Below are 25,506 nucleotides of genomic sequence, written 5' to 3'. Positions count from 1 at the left end.
CAATAAAATAAAACCCCTCGGACAAATCAGAGTGCCTTACGTTAAATAGAGCAGCTACTTAGTACAGTACATACCTATGGATTAAATAGTCTAAAACAATTCCAATGAAAACCTCAATAAAGCAGCTGAAGGTTTTCTCGGGGTACTCCCTTTCCTCCTCTTTCAATTCCACCAACATTCTCCACCTCCTTCTCATTTCATCTATCATCCGCAATAATAAAAATGGGCTGTGGTGAAGTCTTAGGAGTAGTAAGCACGGATTTACCATTCTGATATATAGTAGCTCTAAGGAGTTGAGGTTCCGAACCTTGAGGCTTACAGCGCTCGTCTGTGGATGGGAACTCATCGTCAGGATAGTTCGCCTGTCAGCATCGTATTCACGAATCTCTGTCGGGCTGGGATAATAATCGCATATACATAAAGCGCACAATGGCCCATTGCAAGCCAAATTAAATGGATCCATTTCGCGTCAGAGTATCGAAAAGCTTGCTAGCTACAATAACTTCGTATTCGAAATGTATGCAGTTAATTTTAAAGACTTGCTATAATCGATAAATATTCTGTTACTCTACAATATCTACATAAAAATCCTCTAACAGTAGTACAGCGAATCGAATTAATCTATGACAACTTTGCTACGAAATGTAGTAAGCCGCCCGCTGAATACCTGCATTCTCATAAAATACGATTCACTTGCTGACACAAATTTTATTCAATATAAGAATCACAGTTATATTGAATGTTATTTTTCCATGCCGCATCATTATTTTGGATATTTTAAGGTAATTCATCATTTAAACATAGATAAAAGGTAATGCGTTCCAATCTTTCAAAATTGTTGTGAAAACGATGCTTTAAGCAAACATACGTAGAACTCATTTGTTTATTGTAGAATCGTATTGAAATAAAGATGTTCGTATTAGATATTATTTTTGCTCATTTCACTTGACTATTGCGCAAAGCTGTGCAATGTTTTTGTAAGTGAAAGATTACTTTTTTAATAGTGGAGAAAAATAATTTGATAATGTGATATCCAAAGGGAATCACTTTTTACCACATCTAGGTATTTAATTGGTCATATACATTTATTAAGGAGTGAAGCATGAGTGGTCTTGTAATAATAAATATTTCATTACTATACTCTGTAACAGCTGATTATATCTCCTGTAGAAGAAACACGTTCGTTTCTTACTTTAATCAAAAAGCACAACGCATCGTTCAATTTTATAGCTAATAGTTTTGATGAGCATCAGAAATTTGTTCAGTTCATATTCTTTCCATTATTAAAAGATGACCATAAATAAGATCGATATACTTCGAAGGTGAATAACCGCATGCCTTTGACCAAGGATTACATTTTATTCTTTTTATTTCACGTATGACGAAAAATATTCCAGCATATTAGGAAAAATAAGGCACTGGCTCTCACTGTTAACGATCACCTATCTCAATTTAAGGAAACTTGTACGAATTACTATTAGTTCGTTAATTAGAACTCTATTTTTACCTCCTTACAAAGGTATCTAAATCTATTCCCTGGTACGATCCAGCATGGCACTGTTAATAGCCTGAATTCTGAAGTCCACTCACTATTCACGTTAGCTACGAGAGAAGACCATTATAATTAAAATTCCCTTTTTTCCCCCCTTAGTCTGTCTGCGTTCACTGACAACTGTATCATCTGCTGACTTATGAACGCTTGTGAATCATGTGACAACCGTAACACCGCTGTTTCGCTAATCGCACAACGTCAGTTGCCCTAATGCACAGCAAGTGAGAATAGTTACTATACGCAGAATGAACTGTAAGTTATATCATTAATTTCAGGGGGTTATTCTATGAGATATTTCAAACAAAAAAGTATCAATACAATGTTGCTCGTTTTTGCTTCCTTTTCGAGATACAAATTGTTTTATATGAAATATTTCATAGCGTGTTTTGGGAAACCCACTGATTGAATTCGTCCACACCTGTGAAGTAACGTTCAGCGCGTCTGACCGCGAAACCAGGTGGCCCGGGTTCGAATCCCTGTAGGGGCAAGTTACCTGGTTGAGGTTTTTTTCCGGGGTTTTCCCTCAACCCAATACGAGCAAATGCTGGGTAACTTTCGGTGCTGGACCCCGGACTCATTTCACCGGCATTATGCTGATACAGCGTCGTAAAATAACCCAATAAAAATGATTGAATTCCCAATATGTTCAGTCAATTTAAAACAGCAGATAATACATAACTGAAAGACTTTTAGTTCTGTCCTTCAAATGTGCACAAATTTAACCCGAACAAATGGAACATTGAAAAATTCCTGTGCAGAACGAAATATCTACACATTTAAAGGACAAAACTAAAATTCTTTCAATAATTTATCATTATAATACATTGCTCTCTTAAACTGAATGATCATATTGGGAATTCAATCAACGGCTTTCGCAAAACACGATATAAAACAAGTTTTACGTCGAAAAGGAAGCAAAATCCAGCAAAATTGTATTAAACCTTTTTCTTTGAAATACTCACAGAATAAGCTTCTGAAATTAATCACATTACTTACGGTTCACTCTGTATAAGTGTACACCTTCTATCTCTTTTAACTAATACAGGGCCACTGTATGTATTACGCTTACTTATTTTTTAATGGTAGTTCTCAATTAATTTATTGCTCTGTAACTTCATGATAGCATACTATCACAATATTCTGCATCGTTAAACTTAAGTATAGACAAAAGTGAACTTCGGGACATAAGATATTTCAGAACTACTATGGAAATAGTAAATGATAAATTGAAAACAAAAATAAGAACTCGAAACAAACATTTGTTCCGATATAAAATGGTATTGTTCAAACACATATAGGCATAAGTAGTCAAAATTGTCTCAGAAAGATTAACATTGAAATATTAATTCCTGGCTACACACAGGCTACCTATTGGAGGCAACTGGTCTACTCTCTGAAACACTTACGTCGCTAATATAATACAGCAACTTGCATGGAGAATTCATCGGAACGGAAAATGTTAACGTATCAGCAAACTCCGACAGAAATACTGACAATTACATTACTAAATAAAATCGCATACATTTATGAACTATTGAGTTATTTAACGTCGAAGCAATTGGTGATAGCGTGGTAGTATTTGGCGAGATGAAGCCGAGGATTCGCCATGGATTACCTGACATTCGTCTTACGGTTGGGGAAAATCTCGGAAAAAACCCAACCAGGTAATCAGCCCCAGGCGGGAATCGAACTTATGTCCGAGCAAAACTCCAGATCAGCAGGCAAACTCGATACCGACTGAGCTACACCGGTAGCTCTTTTACAGGAAAATGTCCATCACTACATTAAAAGTTTGTTATTATTATTATTATTATTATTATTTTATTATTATTACTTCCTTTCAAATACTTCTTTTTACACTATTCAATGATCCTCCCAGTATACAGTACTACAAACACAAAAAATGGATTTAAACGACAGCTTTATTGCGTGAAACAATCCGTACATAAATAAATACGTTAAAAAAGGAAAGACAACGCTTTTTCGGATAATGTCGAGCTCTCTCGATGAGGGGATAGAATCTGCACATCGTTAATACATGAATATGCCTATCACGATGTCGCAATAGTTGAAATTACTAAAAACATATGAAACAGAAACTTGAAAAGGTAGTTCTCATCTCCACAGAGACCTCATGGACTATTTGTAATGGAAATTGCATGCAAATGTCTTGGCACAAGTCACTGTCCCACAGCTGCCAAGGTTCTGTCTCGGGTCCTCGTAAAGTTCTATCACCAAAGTTCGTGTCCTCTCGCTTTTAACGTTTATTTAAGTAAACCCATCTAAACTTAAAAGCCAGTAAGATACCTATAAAATTCCTTTATTGTGTCTGTTACGAATACATTTAAATACCTGTCATGTATCGACGGACTCAATCTGATGCACATTCAGGTTTACCTTAGAGATGCCTCGATTCGACTCCAGATTCATGGAAGTTGCGTATAATATAAGAAACAGAAGGCTCAGACTACGGGGAAGCAACATTCCATAAAATGCTTTAAAAGACTTTTCGAAGAAGTTCTGTTCAAATATATTATTTAAAAATTGTCAGCGGCATCCAAACTGGTTGCAAACCTAGTATTCTACAGGGACATAATTTTATTTTTACTCCAATTTTTATTGTACCTAAGTTTTTGAATGTACTTTACTCCCATCCCTTCTACTAATGAAGTTCAACCGTCCTCCACACAGAACCAAGGCCGCATATACAGTCATAGTAGCCTTACGGTCATTGTAAACAGTATTGAGTTAGTGAGTATAGTACGTTCCAGAAATATGTTCGCGTTTTCCAGTGACGAAAGAGCTTTCAATAGTGAATCATATTTTCGCACAGGTACTGTCGTCCATTTGTCTACGTCGCATCCCGGTTTCCCCCACCCGCGTATGCTCGCCCCTCTGTAAAGGCTAGTGGCTGGGCTATCTTAGCTCTTTTCTTGAAACTTATTTTGTTAGGAATTGGACGTCTACGTAATATTATTCAACTATTTAAAATAACTTGAATAAAAGGGGCCTCATTGTCACGTGATTTCCCCCCTTTCTACGACCCTGCGACAAAACCACATGGACGGACAGTAGATAGCATGTCCGAGTAATTTTATCTTTTCGAATTGGGCAGAAGTGAAGATTGAGTTCACAGTACATAAGGTACTCTTTTATAGAGTAGGTACAGAATTATTTCAACATGAGCTACTAGTACGAAGGACTAAACTGGTACAGTAATTGGAATTAGGTACAATAGTCTATAGTGCGATAATATGCACAAAAGTACTGAAGCCTGTATCGAAATGAACGGCCACCATTTTCAAAAATGTGTTTAAACATCCATATTATGATTATTTTTTAATGTAACTTCATTCTCTATAGTGTACGCTAATGTACTGTAGACAGTATAGCCTATTATTCACTGCAAAATGAATATGTCCGCATGGACAGCTCAATTCGTGCGTAAACACACTCATTATTAATACTGTACTGTATTTTGATTAAACAAAAACCTAATGAAAATTATCAAACTCAAAAGCGTGATATTTCCTAGTTTACGTAAATGGATGAATTACTTTTCCAGTAAAGTAGTAAAGTGATTTCTTTGTATATTACATCAGTATCATCGAACTCCAGTCGTGGAAGGGGGTAGCAAACGGTGTTTCCGGTTATCAACCGTTGATCCTAAGGTATAGCCAGGTTAATATAATGTTAGTAAAAATAAAATGATGTCCCTGTACTTATGAACACTATAGAACAAATAATTAAATGCGTAGTTCTTGTCTCAGAATACAATCCAGAAAAAAAAATGCATAATTAATTTTCGTCAAGACTAGCATCCTTGTTCTTTATATTACTCTTTATTAAACAAAACATGTACAACTTTCTACCACTTTTTTTTATTTGTTCTGGAGGCCTGGCTCCTGGCTCGCAATGAGAGTAATTGTGTTGGTAGAATGATCATAATGGTGAGGGGAAACGGTAAAATCCCAAGAAACACCCTCGCGCACACTTTGTCCACCACAAATTCTTTCATAACTCAAACGGAGATCGAACCTGGGTCACCACTCGGCCACGGGCGAGGTTATCTTGCTGTCTGAATACCTATAAACCACTTTAGACGCAACAGTCAGTGACGGGAAGAAAGCCAAGTCAAATTCACCGTGCCCAACGGACAAAACCTTCGAAGAATGGGTCCATGTCAGACTGGCAGCTGTTACGTTACACCACGGTGAAGCACGAGACGCGCAAGAAGTTTGTCACGCTCCTTGAAGCTTGAGTGAATAAATGGTGCTATAAACTATTCGGAGTCATGAGTTTCCCAACTCCTACATACGAGATCCCAGAGTTTTACTCGTGATTAACTGACACAAAGTAATCTTGATGCATTTAAATCTTACTGCAAAAAGATATTACAAAACGTGAATGTATAAACAATTCATAAAGAACACTAGAAAACTGATATTTAAGTTTAACGACTTTTAAACAACGAAGGTAGCTAATACAAGATAACATCACAATTGCATGAGAATGTCAGGAGCACCGAAATAATATGAGAAAACCTCCTCCAAACATTCCATTCCATTCCAAACGTAGCGAATTGTATGCCGTTAGTTGTTTGTGCCACGACAGTGTCCACGTACAGTCTTAGAAAAAAGCTTTGTCCCAGAAACGAGGCACTGCGCATGATCAGAGGACGAGCGATCTGATTCACAAGAGAACGACTTGTTGAGGTAATAAAATTAATTTTGTTTCATTGTATGTCGTACCTTAGTAGTTAGAACAAGTGCCAGGGAAAAGAATTCAGCGTAAACAAGCAGTGCGGTATAAACTGTTAACAGAAAAAGAAGTAAATTAATTTAACAAATATAGGGAGGGGAAAAGGAATGCATGACAACGGGTTAAAACACGCGACCGACTGAATCGGAAACAGGCGCTCTATCCACTAGACTAAAGCCATCCGTGAGAGAAACATTCTGTATGCATTACTCCAGAATATGACTATATCACAAAATTGGATATTAACTTGATTACTTCACATTAATTAGACACGGTTCACATTAGTTGTGGAAATAAACTATCTTGTTATGCCCTGTAATTTATAAATAAAGTAATGGGGTGTGAAAAATCGTTATTCCTCAACTATATGTACCTTAAATCTTTGTTAATATTTTACTATGTTTAACAGTCACACTGATGACTAAGGATGTAGGATACGCTACACTAGACATAATCTCTAGCAACATGGCCGACAGGAGACAGCAAATTATTGCGATGGAGGCAAATGCTAAACTGCGTCGGAGGCGAGTCGATTGTGCGAAGACCACGTGAGGACTACATAGACGTGGGAACATAGATATCTAAATTATGAGGAGTTTGCAATCCGCTCTGTGAATCAGTTAAGGGCTGCGGCCAACTTCCCTGGCTTTTCTCGAACGGTTATCAACCGTCTGAGACAGGTAAATATTCGTTCGCGAAGAGCTGTGCCGAAAGAGATTTTGACAGAGGAACATAGGCTATTCTTTCCCAAATGAAAATTACTCCGACGAAACAATCATTCCATCCGCTAGCGAATCGGTACCAGATATGATTCACGCTATATCCAACGACGGCAGAGATCGGGAAGATTTAGCGTGTCATTCTCGCGATGGCGCTGGCGTGCTAGCGCGCACAGATGACCGATTTGGTGCACCGAATTATATGCATATTTTGAAAAACGTAATTCTTCCTTCAGCCCGAGTTAGTTAGAAATTTAATTTTCCAGCAGGATAACCACCCCGCACACATAATCATAAACGTTCAAAGATGGTTTGCGGGAAGTCCCGAGACAGAACTCATACCTTGGCCTCCCAAGACACTCGATTTGAACGCTATCGAACACGTATGGGCTGAGCTGGAAAATAGGAGGCTCGACAAATATCGAGACCACCCATCTCAAAATCCAGATCAGTTGAGGGATCAAGTTCTGACTACTTGGGAAGATGTCGCTGAGGACCAGAACTATTTCCGCGAACTGGAGGACTCAATGCACCGAAAATGTCAGGCGGTGATAGACTCTGGTGGTATGCGGACTAAATATTACGTCCACATGTGTATTTTTTTATTTTGCTTTAATTTGTTTATCTTCGTTTTATTTCGGGAAGAAAATTGATTTCCTAAGAGTTTTTTATTATCATAGTCGAGCCAGAGTTGGGAAATAATTCGTTCCATTATAAAAATATTTAAAATAAAGAGAGATAACATGTATAAAATTAGTTACAATAGTAAAAAAAAACAATCGACCCCGTCGGAAATCGAACGCGGGCGTGGAGACCTTAAGCTAGCACTCTACTGACTGATCCACCACAGATGATACTAGGAACGCAGCACGACGAGAGGTTTTATAGCCGCTCGGCTTGAAGTCAATGGAGACAGTGTACATAAAAACGTACGCGTGTAAATTGCTCGTCAAAACTTCAACATTTTCACCACCAAGAAACACGACAAAACTTTTTTCTAAAACTGTACATAACTGGAAAAAACAAATTAAAAATATATATTCACCTCACACAAATATTTGCTGAGAATCTCATTCTACAGCAATACCTATGTTTCCAAGTCGTAAATTTTTCTCCCTTATCAATTCCATCTTTTATATCACCTAACAAAGATGTTTGAACAGTATAACCCTCAGTGCTCAGGTCATTTCGGGGTTTACCAGCGAAAGAAAGGGGATAAGGGAAGTATTAAAAGGAAGTATCCAGGTCCCGTTACTGTTGTCGCTTGCAGGCACAAGTCACGCGTACTTTTAAGTCTCTAATCCCTTATCACACCCATTCTTTTTGAGACAATACACAGTCGGTTTTTCCCAATCTGTGAAATAAAGTAGAGACAGTCCTTCTGAAATAAGTTGTTTTAAGTTTGGTCCAATCACTGCAGTAGAAGTAGATAGATCTTTTTCCTCCATGAAAAACGTTCTCTCAGACTGGCGGCTCACTGTGACAGTTTGCAACTCAAAAAAGCATTTGTTGTAACATGTAACCAAGGAAAGTGAGTATACCGTATGCGATAGTTTATTAAGTACGGTACTTGCATATTTATTGTCTGTTTCCATGAATAATAAATGCCTATCTCACTGCCTATTTTTACTATTTTAGTGCCTATATGCCTGCCTATTTCAACCAAACTAGGAGAAGCCTAAACATAAGGGCTTTATATATAACTAAGGGAGAAAGGAACTGGCCACTCTACCTCATTATCTCATGGCTTATTTGTCTAATAAGTGGTGCCTTCTTGATATCACTCGTGAGGTTCAGACCTGTCTTCGGACAGTTAACTAAACAACAATATATTATAAACTAATTCTGCAGCTGTCGCTGTTGTTAATGCGAATAAGCAACGTCCTCTGTTCAAACAACACAGGACCAGACTCGCTAGCAGGAATGTAGTAGTCTGGGACTTGCGGATATTATCATATTTTACAGTCCTTTTAAAGAACAGCTATTCAACGAATAAAACAAATGCCAAGGATGATTGCGTTGCAGTACTAAGGAATGATAATATGTTCTCAAAGAATGAAGTACGGGACGGACCACTCTGAGGTACGCCAAAGAGAACTGGTACAAGCGAGGATAAATCTGAAATTATTTTTAATCTGTTTCGAAATTATAATCTTTTTGTTTTGTTACTACAAAATTTTGTAAAATTTGTATTTGATAATACATTATAAAACACACGTTATAGTTATTAGGTGTGATTGCATTATTACATTCAGAAAACTGTAAAATAAATATTGTTTTTTGCCAAGTTTCTTTCTGTTATTTTAAACTCAAAGAAACTAATCTAGATACACAAAATAATTTTATTACATCTTATGTAAGTGGTAAAAAATGGTGTGGGGGATTAAGGGTGTAGTTTCAGTAAAAACCTTGTTAAGGGGTGCAAAAAAAAAAAAAAAAAAAAAAAAAAAAAGTTGGGGATCACTGATCTATAGAATATCGTCCCAAGCAACATCCACCATACAAAGCATATCCCTTTTGGTAAGATACTATTAATGCTAGCTAAAGATATTTTCATATTTACTTCCTTTGCTTACGATTCTGTACAATCAGTTATTTGGTCACAGTTTCGTACTTGAGTTCAGGTCCTAAAGATAGCCTTATTAATGTGTACTCACAAAAATGACATTCAGTCGGGACTAAAAAATTAGAAGACAACTGAATATGATTACTGTATTTGTGTGGAGTGGATCAATAATTAGTTTTAAGCAATTTTAATTCTAAACTGATTTTACATGGCCTCACTTTGCACTGTGTCACACAGCTGCAGAAACATTCAACATTTCGAAACAAAGTATCGGCTCTATAATCAAGGAATTCCTTTTCTGAGTGTGCAACTGATAAGTTGCTAACTAAAGCTTTGGTTTTTCTGAACCGGCGCATGCGACGTGCGAGACCCGCCTCGCAAAAATCTGAGTACACGAGAGATAATGACTGGTTTCTATGGCTAAGAAGTGCGCAGACCTCACATCTCGCAGTTATAGAAACTACTCACTGTCTCTCCTATGGTCCAGATTTGTGAGAGGCGGGCCTCGACGTCGCATGTGTCGGTTCAGAAAAACCAAGGCTTTAGTGCTGCATTTTCTGAGCCTATCACTGGGGGGGGGAATCTTCGTTAAACGGCCAACTTAGTGAAAGTTTTATATCACCCTTCCGAGAACGATTGACGGAACTATACTATATGTTTATATTACTCTATATCAATATCCTATCCATTGCAAAGCATGACTTAAAATTTTCGCGCTATTCCCACACATTTCTCTGTTGAGGACGAAATCATCTTCCCCTGTTATGGGATTTCCAAGTCCAAGAGTAGTTCATGACCATCCTAACCCATTGTGTTCATTCCAGATTGTCCTCTGCTACAAAATATGTCTTCCCTACAAAAAGTTACAGCTTACTAGAGATTTCGTTTCAAACATTGGCATTAACCTAATTCTGTTCTCGTTTGGTAAATTGTAATTATTTTATCAGTCGGTCTAAAACTGAATTTTGGCATAACCTTCTTCCAAGCCTGGACAAACCTAAAAAACATTATTTTGGTGAAATATGAGCGAAGTCTGCACTATGTTAGTTCGATACGTGGTGTTAAAGTTTTACTATCCAGAGAATATTTCACAAGTACAGAGAACTTAACACTTTCGCTAGATAGCCTATAGTAGGCATCTCAGACAAACATCAGTTACGACCAGTATCTGACTGAAAATTTAATGAGATCACTATATGATTGCTGTAGAAGCAGGACATAGCGTCATGGTGTCAGTACGTTATGAAAAGGCAGACATATCTGGAAGACCAGAAAAGGATCCCATACGAACACATCAGTATTGAGTGGCGCGCGTTCGCTTCGCTATTCAATGTTCTCTTCACACAAGAGGAACATATTTCTCCCATCCTCATTTACACCGTTGTCTTTCCATTAGGTGAAATTAGGCAATCTCTACTCCTCAGTAAGAGAATAGCTCACAACGACTGCCTGCCCTCTGCTGATGACGAGCAAAGAGGCTCGCTGCCGTATGTTAATGTGTCAGCAAGTTTCTTGACTGGTCTTTTAGGAATGATAACTATCTCGTACAGTTTTTCTCCAATTGTTTTTTTTTTCCCCACTTAAACCGACTGCCCTTTATTCACTATGTGATCCTAATGCAGACACATCGTCAGCTGACTGAGTATTGGAGTGTACTACCGCTTTTGGCAAAATATCAGATAATGTATGCTGTATTTCCAACACTTAGTTTAGATACGTATCATATGGACACACTGTGATAATATTCCACTCTAAATATGACATTTTCAAAATGCGTTTGTTTTATATCGCGTTAAATATCAATCTCTTCAGTATTGTTTTGTTCTATATCCAACTACCAATATACCATACTATTTTGATCACGTTTCCAACTCCTTTTGCAAGCATAAAATTAATGACTGTAACTTAACAGTTCATTGTTCATCTAATGGAAAAGCCTGTTGTGTCCTTTGCCATGAAGTAGAGCTGCAAATCAAATTGCAAGAGCTATGATATAAATGTTGCATTCCGTTGTTAAAGATAATCCGCTAGCTAAAAATTCAATCCTGCGGTAGGATTCTTGCGTGTAGCACAACAAAAATAAATCAATGACTGTGGTGCTAATGCATTTTTGGCACAAAGTTCGCATCTCACCACAACACAACAAAAATATTCCGTATCTGGAACATGGAAAAATTAAAGAAATTGATTCAATCCACAGTAAAATTGAAAGGCTTAAAAAAAAAAAAAAAAAAAAAACAGAAATATATAGTTTCTTATATCTGAATCGTAACTGAAATGTCAGAAGGAGACTTCTTTGACGACAAAATATGTGCGTCTACTGATTTCAATTTTTTCAGCCCCTTTCTATTTATTAAATCCAACCACTTTTCTTAAATTATGAATTTCGGCAATATCTGTGAACATAAATGTACGTTTTATAATGGGCAAACGTAAGCAAAAGAATGTTAACATAGAAGTTATATCTCCAAAAAAAAAAAAAAAATAAATAAATAAAAAAAAAAGCATTGACTCCAATTAAGCCTCTTAAGAATGAGTGGCCGAAGAAAAAAATACATTGCATCTTATTCTGCAGTACATGCCACAGATAGTTTTATACAGCAATAATCTGTGAACAATAAGTAGGTACCACAAGTTTTATACAGCAACAGTCTATAGGCTAAATAGTAGGTACTAGTGTCCTGCAATGTTCAAACATGAGAGAGGCAACCAAGGCATTACAAACTTCGTCTTATTTCATATGAAAAACTAATAGCAAGATCAGGGCTAAAAATCCATAAGCGATTAAAACATGAAGGGTTAGAAGTGGAGGACATCAAATAGGTTTATAACAAAGTGGAACAGATAGGACAGGCCCCCTACTGCAAAGCGGGCACTGTCGAATATCGAACTTCGCCATACTCGACAAACTTGAACCGAAATAGCGCCCCTAATGCACGACGCTAGTAGGTACCACATTCTACTACATTTTATCAATTATTATTTAAGGAAGTATTATTTTGTTTTGATAACGTAGTATTTATTTAAGAGAACAATTTCATATGAATATTGTTTGAATACCGTAAATTGTTTAAATATCCTAGGAATTTTTATTAAGTGAACTAATATAAAAACCAATGAAATGTAATGATCTAATGAGCAACGCTGTAATGAACAGTATACTTTTTCTATGCATGTCTTTCATCAAAGATACAAAATAAAATATCTATATACACATATATTCTCCTTCGTCACATTTATTTTAAGAATGCCAATCCACCGCATACCACAGCCGTAGGTGACTAAATTGATGTAAATGTAATTACTAGCCAATTACTTAATACAACCGATAGCGATAAATGATACTTAAGAATGATGACGGACAAGTCTGTACTATACTGGAACAGATCTATGAATCATTTAATATTAGTTATTACTGAATAACAGTGCTTATGTCAAGCATACACTGCTACCACAGTCTCCTATATACAGTCACGAAGCTTAATACGTAGTAAATATGCATGCATAGATAGTTGCTAAGCACTAGGATCGCTACTATCGCCTCATTACAGACAATGCGAAATAGTACCTGCACATAGTCTATTGTTCCTATAGTACCCTCATAAGCTCAAGCTTCGTGACTGTATATATTATAATCTTTTCGCTGTAACAAAAATCCTAATGTAAACAATAGCACGTGACTGAAGTGAGGCTACATTGGCCACTGTTTGGCGCCACAGATTCTCAGTACATGTCCCCGCCTACTGTTGTACATTCTGTTTCATGTTAAACATTTCCTGTTACTCGTCAAGTAGGCCTAACCTCACTACTATGCATTCATTTGTTTAGGAAACATTTACTTTATAATTACTACAATTAAATTATTTTTAAGTCTTAGGTCTTCACAATGGACATTTGAGGATACAGAAGTCATACTTCAATACTAGCTTACGTGAACAACTACAAGCTCAAGTGACGCCAGCTTGTTATAAGAACAGACTACCTCGGTATTACTGTTGGTATTCATCCGCGTTCATAGTACATAACAAAATATAAAAGTAGCTTTTCATTTACATAGCGTTTTACACATGAGTGAAGTTAAATGTTTCATCGTATTTAACAACTAGAATTCAATTTTTTATTTTCAAATAATACAAGATTGTGGTTTCCAAGTACGAACTATATTTTCCTGCGTCATGTGAGTGTTTCGACTGGGAGCCAATCACGAGTATGACAGCAATGTACTTATGTTTACATTAGGATTTTTCTTACAGCGAAAACAATATAGATTGTGCTGCTACTCTGCTCTATCATGCTAAAAACTGAGTATTGGTTTGTTCTCTGTCCACATCACGTGGCAATTCGCGCCGCGCTCACTGGCTTACGGTTATAGAACAAAGCAATACTGAAACTGCATCGGTAGCAATGTACAGTTTCCCTGAAAAGGAATAAGACAATTGAATATTCCTAAGTCTCTGATGTAAAACACTGCGCATGATCAGAGACCAGAGCACTGATACACAAGATAACTAATATTGAGTCACTTAGATTCAAGTTATTTGGTTTGTTACTAGCATCGTTCCGAAATTCACTTCAAAAACTGCAAAAAATATGATAATATTACGTAAATAAAAGATAAATATATACGTAAATCGTGTAGTTAAATCGACAATGGATCTTCATGACTAGATCGACACTCCGCACAGAAAGTAAAGCTTACGTGTCGTTGCAATAGCTCACACGCTAAGGTTTCTGCGTGTTGTATAGAAGAGAGCGAGTTCGATTCTTAGTCTATATCAACGATTTTTTTTTTCTAAATAACCTTCAAATAGAGTTTTACAAAGTCCTCAGATTAAGTGTTAATGATCACAGAAATTACAAAATTACAAGTTATAATATTATAAACGTTAATCTAATGAATGCATTTATACACACACATACAATGTAAATGCATATATATACAGTATATATATATATATATATATATATATATATATATATATATATATATATATTAAAAACTAACAATTAAAATGAAATTAAAAAAATATATTTCTAAGCCATACAGACAAACGTTTACTAAGGTTTAGAGTCCTTAGGCTATGTCATTTGTTGAGTAATTATTACAATATTTTATTACTAGCTTTCCATATGTGTAATAAATGCACTCCCACAAAACAATTTTTGTTAAAAGTGTGCCTTTGGATTATTTCATTCTCACCCCTTCAGTTGATTTTAACTATTTTATCTACGTGTTTTCAATAGTGTTTAATTTTATATGCATTCAATTTCATTCATGTTATGATTGAATGAATAAGCACTGTTGCAGTTATTGATTAATTACATAAATTAATACTAACTATTAAATGCATGTGTTAAGTAACTAATTGCAGTATCTTTTGCAAAATCTTGAATGTTTAAGTTGCCAATAATATTTCTGTACTATATACTATAAGACGTTAAAAGAATTTGCAATAGATTTGGGATCCTCTACTTTATAATCACTAATTTTAATGAAAAAATATTTCCTTTTTTAGGATATCTACAGGTTTAACTTTAATAATATTCCGAATAGCTTTAATTGCATTATCTGGATTTTGTGCTTTTCTATTCAAATGTGGTCTATTTCCCTCTTTCATAAATTTTGATAAATTACACTGTACTTCCTGTAGTATTTAAGAATATGAGGATAGTTACATTGCAGCTCATTACATATAGATTCTTCTTTTTAATACATGAGATTTTTAAGTCCCTACATTATCTACATGTTTTTACTTTTGAATTTTTTCACAACATTGAGTGGAGAACATCCACTGAAGTGATTCTGAAATGAAGTGAAAAATACAATACATTTACTCTTAATATCAGTAGTACCAGTAATATATACGTTTTTCCAAGATTCATTTTGTAGACATAAATGTAAATAATCACTAGATACAGCATTTACGACCCTTTTTTAGTTTTTAAATTAATATTTTGAAATTGTTCAGTAACATTGGAAACAGGATTTGTTTATCATGTTCATACAAGCCATTGATTATAGGTACTGTCGAATAGGAATTCAGTCTAATTCAGTGCACAAAACTTTTATCAATGGCTGTGCTACTTCAGCTTGTAAACTGGTGGGAAAATGAGTCTACGACTAAGGTTTCCAGTTTCAAGGAGTGAATTTAATTTACTTTTACGGAAAAGTTCCGAGAGATAATCTATGTTTATGTCACTACAGGTCACAAATTCCATATGAGATTTCTAAAGTTTTTTTTTTTTTTTTTTTTTTTTTTTTTACAAATTTAATGTTGGCTATAAATATTAATAAATATTAAGAAATATGAATGATTGTAGTTAGAAGTCTGATTTACATTATAAAAAGCAAGAAGTTACATTCCTCGGCAAGATTCAAACTTTTCTATGTTTGGTTTTGTCGTCCAACGCATAAGCACGAACCTATTCAATGCTTATGTTAATAACCTACAATTTAGCTGTAGCAATGTGGTGTCATAACTTGGTGTTTGTTTATTAATGTAATTAGATTTAATTTGATTAGCTTCGCAACAATGGGACTTTCTGTTATATCCTGTTATTTAAATATTTAAGTTAAAGTTGATTTATTAACTCTTACTGTGCAAGATGCCCCTTATTTCAATAATTCTATATCACGTTAAATAGTCATTGTCTACACTAAAGTATTATCGTCATCCCTCATTTCTCATCTTAATGGCGAACCGACGTGACATGAGACAGCGAGTTATAGCTCTAGTTGAGGCTGGATATGGGGCTAGATCTGCTGGCCGTTTGGTCGGTGTTCCTGGAAGTACAGCCGAGAGGTGGGTTCATCGTTACCAAAATTCAGGGAGGTCGAAAATCGCCCTATTCCTGGGCGTCCGCGGATTTCTTCATTGGAAGAGGATGCTCTCTTATTCGAGGCAGTTCGACAGGACCCCTTTTGGACTGCTAACGAAATAAGAGCAGCATCTAACTTCTCCGGTTCTTCACAGACTATGATCAGCAGGTTGAGGAACCGCGGTATTAGGAGGCGGAGGGCTGCGCAAATGGAAATATTGGGAGAAGCACAAGCTGTTGACCGTCTTGCCTTCGATACCAATCGAGTGGATTTCGATTGGAGAAATGTAATTTTCTCCGACGAAACAACCATCTCGAGTGATTACGAAAGTCCTGTCCGTGTCTATCGTGAGGATGGTCTCCGACATGATCAGCGCTATGTGCACCGACGTGAAAGATCGGGGCGCTTTAGCGTATCGTCAGTCTAGTATATACAGTCGCGAAGCTGAATACGTAGTAAATATGCAAACATTAGATAGTTGCTCACCACTAGGATCGCTAATATCGCCTCAGTACAGGAAATGCAAAATAGTACCGTCACAGTCTATTGTTTCTAGCATCCTCAAAACTCAAGCTTCGTGACTGTATATAGGAGACTGTGATATCGTGTTGGGGGTGGATGTCTTACGATGGACCTGGCGTTATAGAACGCATCGATGGCCGGTTTAATGCGGGAACTTACGAGCACATTCTGGAAAATATATTCCTTCCTTCCGCCCCTAGAACGTTTTCCCGAAGGAACATTGCTGTTCCAACAGGATAACCATCCCGTGCACTATGCCGCAAGCATTCAAAGATGGTTTCAAAGGAGACCCGAGATCGAAATCATTAATTGGCCTCCGAAGTCACCTGATTTGAATGTGATCGAAAATTTATGGGCGGAATTGAAAAAGAGAAGGATAGCCACCTTTGCCCACCGACGCCCTCGAAATCGAGACGAATTGTGGGATCAAGTTGAAACCTGGGAAGATCTCGCCGGGGATTAGTATTTATTCCACAATCTCGTGACATCCATGCCGGACCGACTTAGAGCTGTAATAGAAGCTGATGGCATGTGGACAAGATTTTAAGTTGACAGGTCTCTTTTTGTTTCTTATGATTTTTGTTTGAGGAAGAATACTCTTAACGTCCAAGTAAGATTTATTATTTTTTTTTTTGACGAGGTTCAGCCCACTTGTAAGACCCAGAAATTGGGCATAAATTATTCATATTTTTCGACAAATTAGACAGTCTAGGAACTCTGAAGAAATTAATTACACCTCAATAAAAAAAGTTTTACCTGGGATCGAACACGAGACGTTTCGGTTAAGCAGTGGAACCGACACGCTACTATATGAGCTATCGAAACAAGACGGTGACAACAGCAGTCTAGAATGTAGATCCCATAGCAGGCATTTGCCATTCGGTACAGAGAAGCAATGATAGTTTGTGACCCGAGCTATGTTGTGAAATCGTGGCCTTAAATGGCCGTCTTCTTCGTGATCCTTATTTTGGTCCTTGTCCTTGTTGTGGTCCTCGTAGCAATTCTTGCTGTATTTTGTCATGTTATGTATCGTTACGTCGATATCGAGTGAACCGCGCTGTAGAACTTTAACTTCCGACGACCAAGAGTCGCCTCATTCCTTTTAAGGGTAACTGTACATAAAACAATTTATTTCATTTTCTTACGAACGAATAACTTCAAGTGGAAATTTAATATTATAATTATGCCGCCAGATGACTGTTACATTATATTAACATTAAAATTTTGTAGTGAGAAGTGAAATGTGTGAAATTTGCATTCTTAGCTTCTTTCTATGTTTTCTCGGAACTTACACTGATGGTCCACTCCAATACTCAGACAACAACATAAAGACCCGCTCAAACTTTCAATCGTAGGTACTCATCGTCCCTGACTAATATCAATCTTCTGATGCCTGTTCCGGACCTTCTGGATGAAAGCTGTGCTCGTTTTGAATATTCATTGCACTGTAAAAAAGAACTGTATAGAAAGCACCCTACGAACATATCACATTATTAATACTTCACAAAAAAAATGCTAGCGCATTTTTCTCCCAACTTACAGAATACATTACACCTCAAAATCAAATTCTAAACTACAAGAAAATATTAAATAATTGTGATTTCACCAAAAGTAATATAAACATAGGCCTACAGCTTGGGTTAAGATTGAAGTCGTCACCAAGACATGACCCTTATTCTTAGAAGGACAATATTTATTGCACAGAACAGTGTGTGATGAATATTGGCGGTAGGAGGACTACAAACCACACTTCAGATTCTCAGAGGGAGAAGAAGATAAGGTTTTCAAGGAAAAAAATTGTGGGAACAGTTACAAAACCTTTAAATAAGGCGTTACCGTGGTTTTATACTGATGTAATGTACTAAATAATGGTGTCTTTCCTTTAACATTCCATCTACATCTCATATCGAATTTAAGGATTCTTACTTGTTTCTACGTTTTCTCGGAACTTACAATGATGGTACACTCCAATACTCAGGCAACAACATAAAGAGCTCATATCACCAGAGCACATTCGAGTGAAACTTCACAGGTATATTCACAAGTACACAAAAAGTATAACAAGTATTCCGCAAGGTCAATCGAGAGAAGGGAGAATTCAGTTACAGCCACGCTCTCGTGACTCTCGTGTGACGTGTAGGTACGCCCGAGAAATGACTGAAACAACGCGCTCCAGTTACAATCCTCAGTCTTACGAACGAAATAGACTCTAAAGAATTATTGTATCTAGATTTGCATGAGAAAATAGCGGAGCGTCGAAACTCAAATTATGCGTCAATGATTTCATAAGCAAGACCAGTCGTTAATGCTGAAATGACAGTGGTTATACAACCGTATGATCCAGACCGAGTGTGATACAAACATGTTCAAAGCTAATATAATACAAGTTCAGGTATAATAAATAGCATTAATAATTCCAAAAGAAGATATGATGATAAAGGACGAAACCGAAAGATCAGCACTCTCCTCCCCTCTTTCTCTCTCCAGTTATATCTCTGCATACCATTCATCGCATCTACGAAAAATAGATTAATTGGTGCATAAAATTACTCTTTCGCAGATTGTTAAAAAAAAGTTACTGGTTATGTTTAATAAAACGTTCAACAATAAATAAGTCACAACAAATTTTGACAGAAATTGTATTTTATTTTTAAAAAATGTGGAAATTCTACCAATTTCAATTAATGTTTCATAATAGGACACATTTCCTTCAGGATCCCATGTTCAAGTGCAATAATAATAATAATAATAATAATAATAATAATAATAATAATAATAATAATAATAATAATAAACTTGGGAATTCTAAATGAGACAGTAGAGCAAGTAGACAACTTCAAATACTTCGAATGTACTGTAAGCAGTAACATGAGCTGCAGCCATAAAGTCAAAAGGAGGATAGCAATGGCAAAGAATGCTCTTAATAGAAAAATGAGCATCATTTGCTGACCTCTGGAAAAAGAACTAAGAGACTAGTGACGTGCTTTGTGTGGAATGTAGCATTGTATGGGGCAGAAACATGGACATTACGACGAAATGAAGAGAAACAAATAGAAGCATTTGAAATGTGGATATATGGAGAAGAATTGTGCGTATGAAGTGGACAGACAGAATAAGAAATGAAGTTGTGTTGGAAAGAATGGATTAAGAAAGAATTATGCTGAAACTGATCAGAAAGAGAAAAAGGAATTGGTTGAGTCACTGGCTGTGCCTACTGAAGGATGCATTGAAAGGAATAGTGAACGGGAGAAGAGTTCGGAGCAGAAAAAGATATCAGATGATATACGACATTAAGATATATGAATCACATGCGGAGACTAAAAGGAAAGCAGAAAACAGAAAATATTGGAGAATGCTGGGTTTGGGGTGAAAGATCTGCCCATAGCATAACATGTATGTATGTATGTATGTATGTATGTATGCTGAATATGAAGCAACCTCTGGTGTGTGCGAAGTGTTAGTTAATGTGTTAATCTTAAGGGAGTACTATTAGAAGTCACCCGCCGTGACGCATTAAGCCCTGCTTACACAATGATCGAAGTGTGTCACCCAGTAATCCCTTTGTAAACACTCGCCTGCTTCCACAGTTTCTGATGACATGGATACGAGATACTAAGGACTCGTGATCAATGATCAAACTTGTGTATAGGCCTACTGGTAGTCCAATGTAGTGCAAGTCGAAACAACGAAGACCTGCAATTGACATTCGAATGCATTTGGAGTTTCTCTTGTAAAGCTTTAATACAATGCAAATAAGAAAGTGCATTTCTTTTTATGAGAACGCTTAATTTCAGACTCTATCATATTAAAGAAGTGGTTGTTGCGCTGTAATCTTTCCGTCAATTTTATATATTTTTCGCTTAAGCTTCAGTATGAATTTTGTTCGTATTTTGTATTTTCGAGTTAATTTATCTGGAAAATATAATTAATAAATTTTAAACTGCAAATCAAAACAACGTATCATTCTGGAGGAGTTTTAAAATTCATAAAATGAAAGTTATGGCGCTTGAAAATATGAACAGCAACAGTCTCTACGCCACCCCTGGGTACAACGGGGGAGTGAAACTGAACTCTGAAACCCCCATCCCATGTCCGTTTCGCTTAAGCCTTGGTTTTTCTGAACCGACGCATGCGACGTGCGAGATGCGAGGCCCGCCTCTGAACAACACGAGAGATAGTGGTTTCTATAATTTCGAGGAGCACACACCTCGCATCTCGCAGTTATAGAAACCACTCACTATCTCTCGTGTAGTACGGATATGTGCGAGGCGGGCATCGCATCTCGAACGTCGCATGCGTCGGTTCAGAAAAACCAAAGCTTTACTGTCCTATGAACAAACGCACAGTGGGCACTGTGTATCAGTGATGGATTTCAGGCGACCAGCGAGAGCAAAAGGTCATAAAAGCTATTATGCAATCCGTCACTGAGCAGTGCTTAACTGGCGGTCTAGTCGTCTCAGCCGCGGAAGGTGGAGTGAGAAGTTAAAGGGAAATCTGCTTGACTCAATTGAGTTATTAGCGCCCAGGCGTGCTCTACGTAGTCATCAGTGGGACTGAATTTACTAATGTTCTACTATTATAAGCTGCATTATTAAGATCTACAAAATTAGAAACATCTTTACGTAATAGGCTATTAACCGTTTTCGCGTCACTAATACGAGATATATCTAAAAAAAAATACAATGAATTCATCTTATATTTGAAATATTTTGTTGAAATTAAAAGTATCCACTACGACAAGACCTTGAAGTCTAGAAAGTGCGTAGATCCGAATTCAGCACAGGACGAATATGTGTTTGGTGGCTTCCAGTCCTTAAGTTTAGGTCCAGTGTTGTCCTAATCCCCCTTGGAATGACAACAAATGTGTTTATACTTAATAAATATCCTATAAATGGTGAAGATTATACAGTGTCAAAGACACAGGAAAACTAAAAAACAAAAGCCTCGCGTATAAATGAAACGATTGACAACTAGAAACTTTGAACTCTTTCCATTTCTTTTTGAGCACAGTACACAACCCCCGACATTTATCTCTGTTATTTGATAAAACAAATATAGTCTACTGTAGTTTGCTTCAATTTGACTCATGAAACAGAATACGTATTTTTATTAGTCTAAGTTACAACCAGTAACCTGACATAAATTATATTAAATTTTGGCACAAATTTTCAGAATATGTTCGTTTACAAGTTGTTTAGCATGTGACGACCTACAATACTTGGTACAGTAATAGGCTATATCCGTATCCGCGAGAGTACGTTCCGAAACATACCGTGGATACGCGAAGCCGCGGACAATAGCAAATCCTATAAATATCCCGTTGCTAGGTTGCTACTGCAGCACGTGTCAGAAGAGTGAAAAGTAAATTGTTGGGGTAATGCCACTAAGAACAATGTTGATTGGTATTGCCAGTATCTATCAATATAGAGAGCGACAAATTTTTAGACTGTCTATAAAAAAAAATTCAGATTAAGACTTCAGGCGCTAAAATAAGTAAAAAAAAATGTTCGCCGCAGACAACTGAAACTGCGGATAAGGGGCTATTACTGTACACTTCTTCACGATCGAAGAGACTACAGGTTATTGCGCAACAGAATGAAAGTTACTATATTTATAATCATCCATTTCTCTGATTGGACACCAGTTGCTAGAATGGCTTTCACCTCATTGAAGTACATACCTCAAATATTTTTACAAGAATCAGGTTCTTGTCTATGCGGATGACGTGAATATGTTAGGAGAAAATCCACAAACGATTATGGAAAACACGGAAATTTTAAGCAAGCAAGTAAAGAGACAGGTTTGGAAGTAGATCCCGAAAAAAAACAAAGTATATGATTATGTCTCGTGACCAGAATATTGTACGGAATGGAAATGTAAAAATTGGAGATTTATCCTTCGAAGAGGTGGAAAATTCAAATATCTTGAAGCAACAGTAACAAATATAAATGACACTCGGGAGGAAATTAAACGCAGAATAAGTGTGGGAAATGTCTGTTATTATTTGATTGAGAAGCTTTTGTCATCTAGTGGGTCTAGTCTGCTGTCAAAAAATTTGAAAGTTAGAATTTATAAAACAGTTACATTACCAGTTGTTCTGTATGGTTGTGAAACTTGGACTCTCACTTTGAGAGATGAACAGAGATTAAAGGTGTTTGAGAATAAGGTGCTTATGAAAATATTTCGGGCTAAGTGGGATGAACTTACAGGAAAATGGAGGAAGTTACACAAAGCAGAACTGCACGTATTGCATTCTTCACCTGACATAATTAGGAACATTAAATCCAGACATTTGAGATAAGCCGGGCATGTAGCACGTATGGGCGAATCCAGAAATGCATATAGAGTTTTAGTTGGGAGGCCGGAGGGAAAGAGACCTTTGGGAAGGCCAAGACGTAGATGGAAGGATAATATTAAAGTGGATTTGAGGGAGGTAGGATATGATGACAGAGAGTGGATTAATCTTGCTCAGGATAGGGACCGATGGCGGGCTTATGTGAGGGCGGCAATGAACCTACAAGTTCCTTAAAAGCCATTTTTAAGTAAACAAAACTAAATATCTAATTTAGGCCTAAATTAGTTGTAATAGTAGTAGTAGTAGTAGTAGTAGTAGTAGTAGTAGTAGTAGTAGTAGTAGTAGTAGTAGTATTATAATATACAGGATGAATACTAAATGCCGTCTTCGAAGACCGGAATGCGATAGAGGATATTGTGGCATGAAATTCGAGATAAGAACCGTCATGGTGTGATGATTATTTATGGAGATAATAGAGGCAATATCCGGAAGACAAATGGGATCATAGTTACTTCTGATCCATAGCGAGTAGTAATTGAACTTCAAAAAGTCACGAACACAACAACGATGTGATGTGTGCGACATGTACCTGTCCCTGAAATGGTCGGATTTCTTGGTGCCAGTGCAAAAACAGCGAAGCAAAAAACTGCAGTTGGTTTGTTTTAAAGTAGAGGAGAAGGTGGTAATATGGGACGGGGTTGTAAAATGGGACACGGCTGTTTTTCTGAAATTAGAGTTACGTACAGTTTCATGTTTTCCTCCTCGGTTAGTCTTGTCTGCGCATGAGAGGAGGTCATGTTCATTATGCCAGTGTCAAAAATTTTTGCAGAGGGTGCTTTTCTCGACTATTAAGCACTAACAAGTTAAGGTAGAGGAATTGTCTTTATGCGTAAGTAAGTAGGAGGTATACATCTGTAATGTCCAGCATCTTGAGAATCAAATGTCATTGTAAATTAATTTATTCAAGGTTTTATGCTATGGTATGAATGGTGGTATTATGTCCCATATTACAACATTACTATTCGTGTAAGGAAAATAGATGTTCAGGACAAAATTGGAGTCTTCGAATCCTCTAATTTGTGTGTAAGGTACTGATAAATAGGGACCGGATTTTTATGTAATATCAACGTGTGAAATATCTATATATTTATGTAAAAAATAAGCTGAATATGTCCCAAAATATGTAAAATCATGAAAATACTATTTGCTATCACTATCTGGCAGGTATAGGATAGGTAAGACCCTCCAGTTGTGATTTCAAAGAGCACCCAACTTTTTTACCGCACACTTGACACATTACCATTTTTCCATCTGTAGTGAAAGCTTCGTCCAACGCAATTCATGATTTTATTTTTGTCGTTAGGGTTGAAGATACAGGGGCCATTTTAGTTAGTTAAAAGCAGTAGATAAACCCACTTGCACTTTATACTGTAAGTACTAAAACTAGAGAACTGAGTGAAATGAATGACACAACAGTACTGCAAGCACTGTTTCGCTTTACTGGATTAGGAGAAAATAAGGGATGTGGGACACATGCATTTTAAGTGCTCCCTGTAAGAAACAAAGTACCTACTAAAATCTCAAACTATAGGCATTTACAAACTTGTTTGAAAAGTGACATTCCTGTCTCATTGGGTAGGATTATTCCAGCCGAGAACCATACTTTCTAATTGCTCGGAAAACCCCATTTCCATATAGGTCTACTAAATTCAATGTAAAGAGGTCAAGCAATAACCTGAAAGACTATTTATTTTAATCTTTCAATATCTTTCCAGTTTGTTATTCTTTTCAAAAGTCGGCTACTTTATTGCGGCTCATGCCAAACCTGACACGGGTTTTCCCTGGAAGGATAAGGAAGAGGGTGGTTAAGGTTGCAAATTGCATTGGAACGGCTTGTTAAGATGTGTGCAGGACAATCATGTCGACCTCGTCCCACTCCACCGCATAAAGGCAACGCTATTTTCCGAGTGATTTTTACAATACAAAGTAGTTGTATGAGAAAGGTTGCCTTCTATTCACTCATATTTACAGTGGGTGGTATGGGTTGAGTGCCTCTATTACTTCCTAGAACTAAGAATGTTATGTTTCGTCCCAATATATCCTTTCTTGGGTAGGTACAAAGGCTTTTTAAATCTGTGTATTTCAAATAGTAAACTTCCCCAGCAGAAGTCCCCCCCCCCTTTTAGGGAAGTAAAAATGAATAAAACCCCTAAATATGCAGTTTTATGTAATACCAAGCTATAATATGTAATGTGGGGTAAATATGTAAAA

The 25,506-nt window shown here is 36.7% G+C and overlaps 1 protein-coding gene across 3 annotated transcripts in view; it reads right to left on the bottom strand.

The window, feature by feature from the left end:
- Nucleotides 1–25,506, bottom strand: part of sm (heterogeneous nuclear ribonucleoprotein L) — a 528,618-nt gene that overhangs the window by 246,070 nt on the left and 257,042 nt on the right. The gene's annotated exons all lie outside the window — the stretch shown is intronic.

Source organism: Periplaneta americana, chromosome 3 (genome assembly GCF_040183065.1).
Source record: "Periplaneta americana isolate PAMFEO1 chromosome 3, P.americana_PAMFEO1_priV1, whole genome shotgun sequence".
NCBI lineage: Eukaryota > Metazoa > Arthropoda > Insecta > Blattodea > Blattidae > Periplaneta > Periplaneta americana.
Note: the sequence above shows the minus strand (reverse complement) of the source record. Positions and strands in the feature narration are given on the sequence as shown.